The sequence below is a fragment of the Heterocephalus glaber genome, unplaced genomic scaffold (assembly GCF_053883595.1).
Source record: "Heterocephalus glaber isolate CG9 unplaced genomic scaffold, H.glaber_assembly_v1.0 deba00001733, whole genome shotgun sequence".
In the NCBI taxonomy this organism is placed as follows: domain Eukaryota; kingdom Metazoa; phylum Chordata; class Mammalia; order Rodentia; family Bathyergidae; genus Heterocephalus; species Heterocephalus glaber.
Genome location: NW_028258444.1, coordinates 7763350 through 7772451, shown reverse-complemented (window position 1 = coordinate 7772451; position 9102 = coordinate 7763350).

The window sequence follows — 9102 nt, the reverse complement described above, 5'->3', positions numbered from 1 at the left end:
AGCTGCTGCTGTTCCTTGTCACTTGTCTCTTGCTGCTCCTGCTTTGCTACTTCACTGATCTGTTGCCTTCTGCCCACCATGAACTGTTTCTCCTCTGCTGTGCCCCTCTGCCATGCTACCCTGCCTTGGAGCCAGCCAGCTATGAACTGAAAACTCTATAAATTGAGCTACAATAAACCTTTCTTCCTTTAACTTTGGCTGTTAGGCATTTTGTCTCAGCAACAAGAAAAATAACTAAGACACTGGATAAAATACTGACCTTTAAATAGTATACAATGTTATGGAAGAGAGAAATAAATAATAAACAATACAGTTTTCAAGCAGAATTTGGAACAAATATAGAGGGTCTTGAACTAGCTCTTTAGAAATATAAATTTGTTACTGATCTGAGTCTTTCTAGCAAGCAACATATTTATAGAGAAAGAAATTTCCTTAAAGATCAATATGTGTGTAACTATAATCTTTGCTGAGACCTTGGAAAGATTTAACATGTGGTCTGATAGACATTCAAAACTAGAAAAAGGGCTTTAACAAATCTTTTTTTTTTTTTTTTTGGACTGGGGATCAAACTCGGGAACTTGTGCTTGTGAGGCAGAACCACTTGTGAGGCAAATCCCCAGCCTGGCTTTAACAAATCTTAAGGGCACTTTCTCACAGTGCTTTGCCTACAACAAAGAGCATTCTGTCTGAAAAAGAATTATGAATACAGCTTTTGGGTCATGGAGTAGACCTGAAACTTATTAATAAGAAACCAACAAATGCTTTAAAGGAAATGTATGAGCTTGGTTGAGTTAGAAAAGCCATAGATTGTTTTATATGAAAAGATACCTCCGAGACTACTTTCCTCAACTGTAGTAAGTAGGATCAGAAAGCAAGTCAGCTATAACCATGAGTCATTTTTATGGTGAAGTAAGAACCTCTTAAAGGTTGGAACAAGGAACTCTGAGGGAAAGCCAAAAGTTGTGGAAAAATGGATTAGGATTCATTTCTTAAGGAGTAAATCTGGACCCCAGTCCAGAAACATTTCCTGTGGTTAGCGTAGTGCACACTAGCAACATATGTCTGCATATATTTCAGAGTTGATATGGAGTAGACATAGTTATTATCTATTACTTACAATTTTGATTGAGAATAATGACTGCAATTTTCCTATCCTGTTCAACCAATGTAAATTGGTTAGGTGCAGGCATATAATTTGCCTTTCAAGGTAACTGCACCTGAGAAGCCTTATCATGATCGTGAGACTGTTGATGTTGAGTTAGATAGTCTTAAGGAACTGAGGAGGAGCAACTAATTTGCCTATGGGAAGAAAGTAGATAACTGTGGTCAGAGGGTAATATGTAGTGATTTAAAATGTCCTCAAATACTTTTCAGCTAATCCCTTCAAAAGGAGTAAACTAATTTATTAGTCTGAGACTCTAGGTTGGCCCAATAACTTGGTAGAACTAATAGAATAGGACAGAAGGGACTTTGTATGATTTCTGAGTTCCAGCCTCAAAAGACCTTACAGATCTCACTCTTACACCTGTGGAACACTTCTGTATCATATGCAAAATGCTGGGATAAAACGCCACGTGGAAAAAGAAGCCCAGTGATACCATTTGTTCCAGACATTTTGGCTAAGGTTTAAGATTAACCAGTCTCAGGAAAGTCACCAGCTGACTGTAGCCCCTTCAATAATCCCAGGCAAAAAGGCAGAAGAAATTTCCAGGCAATTATGAGGAATCATGCAGTGTTTATATTCTAATTTACTAAAGTCAGGGGTGGTATGATACATGACAATAAAACAGATACAATACCTTTGGACATCTGGTTCTCAGCACCATATTCTGGATCATAGTGGGTAATGTTAAGAAGAATGAAATAAATATCAAGCTCATCATAGAGGAAAAGTCAGCGTAGAATCTAGAAATGGTAGTATAACCTCAGGTGAGGACAAACATTTAGAGCAAAATACATGTTAGTGAAGATTATAGTCCTTAGACCACATGAACCTGAGTCCAAATCCTTGCTTTGCCAGTTAGGTTTGCTGTGTGAACTCAGGGAAATAAAAAAATTCTCTGTCTTAGTCACTTTCCCATTGCTGGGGCAAAATATTCACCAGCCAAATTTAAAGAAGCAGAGGTTTATTTTGGCTCAAGTTTCAGTCTGTGGTAGAGTGGCTCCAAGGCAGAAACAAGATAAGAACATTGTGGGGATGGTGGAGGAAAAGCTGTCTAAGAGTCACACCCCGGTGACCCGCCTCCACTCAGGCCTTGCCTCCTAACAGCAGTTCAGCTACAGTGTTCCCACAATCCAGTCACCTTCCAAAGTCATGAGACTTTTTAATCTCTACATCCCAATTGATTTTTCCAGTGTTCTTTACATATCCTAATTCCAGCCAACCTGGGCTATTGGCTTGCTGTTTCTGGGACCTGCCTCGTTCGTTTCTTCTTTTCTACATCTGATCAGTTTATTTCCCCTTTCTTTTTTCTTTTCCCGTAAGTTTTTTTATTAGTACATGTTTGCAGTACATAATGATTACATTCATAATGGAGGCATTGGCACATGCACATAGCATATCATGAATTCCTTTTTCATCCCCTTCCCTTTTCCTCCCTCCCCACTCCCTCCATCTCTTAGTCCCCTTCCCCTTTGTGAAAGATCTATCTCCCTGTTTCCTATTATCTACCTTTGATTTTTCTCTTTAAATTATTTATACATTGGGTATCTCATATAAGAGAAGCCATGCCATACACACACACACACACACACACACACACACACACACACACACACATGTCTCAAGGTGGACAAATGACTCAAATTTATCCTTCTTTATGGCAGGATAGTACTTCATTGTGTATAAATACCCCATTTTCTTTATTATTTATCAGTTGATGGACATACAGGCTACCTCCAAGATTTAGCTAGTATGAGTTCCCTAGCAACAAAGTCTTTCCAAATAATCAACTCACTAACATGAACACACACACACACACACACACACACACACACACACAAAAGCAAATAAACAGTAGAAACCTGAGAAGACAAAGCAACAAAATGCCTCCAAAAACCTCTATCCCCTCCCAAACTCTTCCATGGGGCCATTATCAGAAGCCACACAGCTAAAATATGTGAAATGATAGAAGAGGAGAAAAATAAACAGATCAATAAGGTGTTCAGTGAGCACAAAGAAGATATAACTGAACAGATAATAAACTTAATAAAATAATCAGTGAGTTTACAAAAGGCACTAATGAAAAGCTAGCTGAGCCAAACAAAATGATACAAAACATGCATAATCAGGTTAGCAAAGAATTAGAGTCCAGAAAATATACCAAATAGAAATCCAGGAGATTAAAGCCAAATGTACCAAATAGAAATCCAGATTAAAAATTCCATTGAAATTAAGAACAGACATCACCAGTGTGAGGACAGTGTCAGAACTAGAAGACAGAGCTGATGCCAGTGTTCATACACTCAGAGACACATTAAAACAGTACAAGAACATGAAACACGGGTCTAACCACTGCTAGTTGACACAAAGAAGTCTAAGATTAATTGGAATTAGTGAAAAATCAGAAGACAGCACAAATGACATAAAAATCTGTTTATTGAAATTAATAGTAGAAAACATCCCAAATATGGGGAAAGAATTTAACATACAGATAAGTGAGTCATGTGGAACTCCAAATAGCCATGATCAGAAAAGAACTTCTTCATGACATATTATGGTCAAAAATCCCAGAAGTTCAACACAAAGTCAGAATCTTAGAAGGTGTTGGAGAAAAACAACAAATCACTTACATAGGTGAATTCATTAGAAGTACAGGAGACTTTTCAACACAAAACTTAAAGTCCAGGAGAATTTAAGAGTGAAGTGTTTCAAGCCCTACAAGAAAACAACTTCCAACCCAGGCTTATATATCCTGCAACACTACCTTTCAAAATTGATGAAATTAGGTCTTTCCGTAACAAAGGCACCTTAAGAAATTCATGAACAGCACTCCAAAAATTTTCTCAAGGATATCCTAGAAAGAGACAATAGAGCCAACAATACCAAAAAGTCCAATAGAATGAATATATAGGGTACACATTTAAGGGAAAGGGGAAAAGGGAAAATAATTCAATGACAGGAATAAGTCAGTATCTTTTAGTAATAACTCTCAATGTGAATGGTCTTCAGTCCCCAATCAAAAGACATAAGTTGGCAGACTGGATCAAAAAATACAACCAACAGTATGCTATATATAAGAAACACATTTAGTTCAAAAACAACTTCATAGGCTAAAATTCAAAGGATGAAAAACACTCTTCCACACAATGGGAGCCTGAAAACAAGCAAGGGTGGCTATCCTATTTTCAGAAAAAATGGACCTCATGATTTTCTTGAATGCTTTGCTCTCCTGCCTCCGTATATCTAAGATTTTCCCATGTTCAGTCTACCTTCTTCATGAAATCTCTCTGTTTGCCGTACATGAAAGTATTTTCTTTCTTCTCACCTTCAGGATAACCAAATCTGTATTGTTTTTCAAAATTTTCTGTTTTATATCTTGGATCACATTCATTCACCTTAAGGTCTTATTTCTCCCTCTAGATTTTAATTTCATTTATGGAAATATTAATCTAGTTCATAATTGGATGTTCCACATACTTGATCATTAGTCAATATCAACGAATACTTGTTCATTTCTCTGTAAGTACACTTTAGGGATGCAATAAAATAGCAAGACACAAATGTACTGGAATTAGATAAATATGGTTTCTTAAACTCAGAAAGGAGAGTGTGCTCCGTTTCATTATATGTCCTTGTAGGAGACCAGATAATGAGGCAAGAGGCCTAACTGACCTTCTCTGTGAGCATACAAGAGAGAAACAAGAAGCTGTGCCTGCTTTGGCATTGCGCAGGCATGCAGGTAGATTGCAAGTGCCAGAGAAGAGTCAATATAGGTGAGATCTGGATGTTTACCTAGGTACATGCTGTAGATAGCAAGAGGCAGATGAATCTTCCATTAATCTAATTGTTCGTTCCCATGTCTAAGTGAATAAAAGTGAGATGAGCCAAGTGCTCAGGGTTCTTTGTCCACTAGAGGCAGGGAGCCCCCTAGTCCCCTGATTCCAAATTATTTTCTGTCTTTTGTCTTTCATCCTCGTGCACCTCTTGGTCAGAAATAAACTTGTAGGCTGGTTCCTACAGTCTTGATGCCTGAATATGAGGAAGACTGAAATTTCTTGTTTATCTTGATATGAGCAGTTCTTACAATTTTGTGGAGATTAAATCTAAGAGGCATATCTTCAAGAGTGGGAAGGAAACTGGAAAGAATGAAGGTAAGCAACTCCTTTGGGAAATACTGTTTAAGAAAGAAAGGGAGTGGGAGGAAAAAGAAGCTTATTTTCCTCTTAAGATGAGAAAAATGAAGATATCTTTCCATGATGATATGAAAGATGGTGTAAGAGCAAGAATGGAGAAAGGGTGGAGCCTAGCACATTGCTAGAGGAGTTAACGTCAGGAACACAAGCAGCTCATCCATGATGACAGACAGAAGGGTCAAGTCAGAGTATGTATGCGTGGTCAACAGCCATCAATTTAAGTTTATAGCCAAATTTTTCATCACTTACCACGTGGCAGGGATCCTGAACAAAAGAAACAGAAGAGTTATAAAGAGCATTCAGGCCAGGCATGGTGGCACATCCCTGTAATCCCACCTACTCAGGAGGCTGAGGCAGGAAGATCATAAATTTGAGGCCAGCATGGGCAACTTGGTGAAATCCTGTCTCAAAAAGGTGTAGCTCCTGAGTTCAATTTCTAGTACTGTGAACAAAAAGCAACTTGTGTGTTTAGGACCTATCTCTTTCAGACTATCATTTAATAGAAACAAATCCTAGACATCCAAAGAACCATGTCCGTATCAGTTAATAACAGAAGTGAGACTAGAACTCAAATTTGGTTATTCAAAACCCAGGATGACAGGAAGTAAAAGGAGGAAATGTAAAATGGTTTTGTACAGTAATTCCTGTCAGTACACAGTTCATGTAATAATTGTTGGAATACATTTCAGTAGAAGTTTATCATCTATTCATGTACAAGTATTAAATATATATATTTATATATATATTTATTTATACATATATTTATATATATATATATCTCTTGCCTAAAGCAACTCTTCCTCCCCCATTCTAAAAAGATATTTACTTACAGAAGCCATATATAGCATCTGCGCTTCTTGTTAGCTGAGAAGAGATTAGATATCAATAATTGATAATATGAAGAATTTCTTAGGATAAATCCATTAAAGACAGTTATCTTTAAAACAAAATACTAAAACAATTTTATTTCTCTTTAAATTAACTTTGACTTTCTGAGTTTTATTACATTTATAAAAATACTTAAGAATGTAATATGAGGGCCAGGGATTTAGCTCAGTGGTGCCGCCGTCTGCCTCGCAAGTGCAAGGTCCTGAGTTCGATCCCTGGTACCAAAAAAAAAAGAGAAAGTAATATGATATTATTAATACTTGTTATTATATTATTTGCTCTAAAATATAATAATGCTTTATTTGAATATCATTTTAAAAATTAACATTACTGACATAATATGACTTCTCTTATGCAGATTTTTGACCTTATTTGTAAAAGTCCTGACTTTTAATGATTAATGTAGATCATTTCAAAGCAAACAATGAAATTTGGTATTTTATTCAAGAGGTTTTCTTTTTCTTTGTTTAGTGTTTTAAAAGTACGTATAACCAGTGTTCATAAAGGGAATGAGAAATAGAAAAGAATGTTTATTAATATGGCCCATGAAGATCTCAGGAGACTGTGGACTCCTACAAGGGCCCGAACCCTTTGAGAACATTGAAGTTAGATTAAGTAGCAGAAGAGAAAACACTGCCACCGCTTTGCCTCTTCTGTCAATCATCTCAGTTCTGGTGAACAGGCAATGACAGAATGCAATGTGCCCCAAACTCAGGGCAACCCAGCTGTTCCCAAACAACATGTGTGAATTTTACAGGTAACGATTATACTCCTTTCCTACGTAGAAAAAGGAGGCCCAGAAGCACACACTTAGTTAAAATTTATAGAGCAAATTGCCTTTCAGATTTGTTTTCTGAACTGAGAAATGCAGCTGATTGTCCTTGGTTCTGCTTGCCTTACATAAATGACACTCTAGATACTTTTGAAAGAAAAAGTACATTGTTTAAACAGCAGCATAGGCTGCTTTCTAAAGGATCACTGGTAGTGTACTACATATCTTCATTAATGTCATTATGTACATAGAAAAGTCAAAAGTCTGTTCTTAAATGACATTTTCTGAGAGCTAAAGGTTTCTTTAAAGTTTATAGGAAAATTGAGCCAAACAATAATTTTAGGCAAATTGAGCTAGAAAATAAAGGCATGGTGACTGTTGCTTAGAGATGGGTATCAGTATGGTCAGAACTGTGGTGAAAAATGCTAAGATGCTGCTGCAGTGGTCAGTAGCAGCTGCTCTGAGCTTTGCCTATGCCCCCCCCAGGCTGCTCTGTTGGTGCCCCCCCGCCCCCGGCCAATGCATCTGGATCTCGCTAAATTCAACAAAAGTCTCAACCCTGTCATCCCAGGGGCTTTCTCGTCCCTGTCGCAGCTCATGACCCTTATGGACTCTGATTTTTCATCATGTACAGAGTTAATTTTTAATGTGTATCTCAAATAGAATCCTTTGCTCCGGCCTTTTTGAATAATGGGGTCAAACTTAAGAAAAGCTCGTTAAGTACTACATGTTGATACTGTTATACAGCCTTTGAGAGAGATGCTTCATAATCAAATTAAGAACACAGTTTTTCTCATTGATATCCTTATACTCCATTGAGGCAGATGATAACTATCAATATTACAAATGAATTAGAAAGCAGTGTGGAATCATTTTTACTTTTATTTCAAGTCTTCATACCTAAGTGAAAATTGCAGTGAAGCATCAAGAAGTCATAGGTAGAAGCTTTGCTATTTGAGAGAGAAAAAAATGAGAGAAATGTTACTCAGAGACTCCTGTTGACTTGAAAAATTAAATGAATTTGCTTATTTATTAAAGTCTGAAAAACCTGCAGTCAGCTAAGAACACAACAAAAAGACAATGAACTTTCTCCTGTGGGAAGCAGAACTGAACATACTGTTGCTATTCATCTACAGTACTTCACCTGCTCTCATAGTTCCCTGATCCTTCCCTGACTCAAGCTGTAAGATGCATCTTTGTTACACCATGGATCAACACACACCTGCTCATCTCCACATTGTAATCACTCACTGCTCCTGCTTCTTATTTCTCTGTGTAGTTCTCCAGGGCCTAGGACAGTACTGGGGTGTCATGAAATGTTCCTTAAATGAGAGAGACAGAGACAAATGCATACCAACTAAATGAATGATGATATCCACCAAGCATATTAATAACACCGTTGAACATATGAAGTGTTGTTAAGTGGCAGTGGTTTCCCGAATGGTGTGAGAAATGGCCTTGGGAGTACCTGTCTATCCCATGTTGAGCCCAAGGGATTGGACAGCAGTAGAGTCTGTACCAGAGCTGTGGATCAGGAGGAAACATAGTGACTTCCTGCTTTTGTGACTGCTGTAACTGTCATGGACCCCATCTCTGCTCTTGTCCTTTCCTGGAAATGATTTATCCAGGGTTCCACATTGTAAATAGGCATGGCAGGACAAAAGGTTTCTACAGTCAATTACCTTTCAGATGTCATATATGAGAATCACCTCTTAGAGATTCATTATATATTGTTCCTTATTAAAAAATTCTAAAGAGTCCTAAAGGAAGGAAACTTAGCTGGGTTTGTGTAACTAAGCTTCCCTCAAGTTTTATTTGACTATAGCTACTTTTATGTCAAGACAGACCTACTCCCATTTCAACAGATAAGAGGCTCTGCTAAAATTTGAGCTCGTAAAACTGACTTCCTCCTGGTACCATCTGTGTCAATTTAGGCAAGTTTTATAACTTTATTCTTTCTGAATCTCAGTTTCTTCCTTTATAAAATGGAATGATAATGCCTTCTCATATAGCTATTGTGAGGATTAAATGAAAGACCATAGAAATATATCCAATTTAGGGGTGGGTATTTAGTAAATACTCAATAA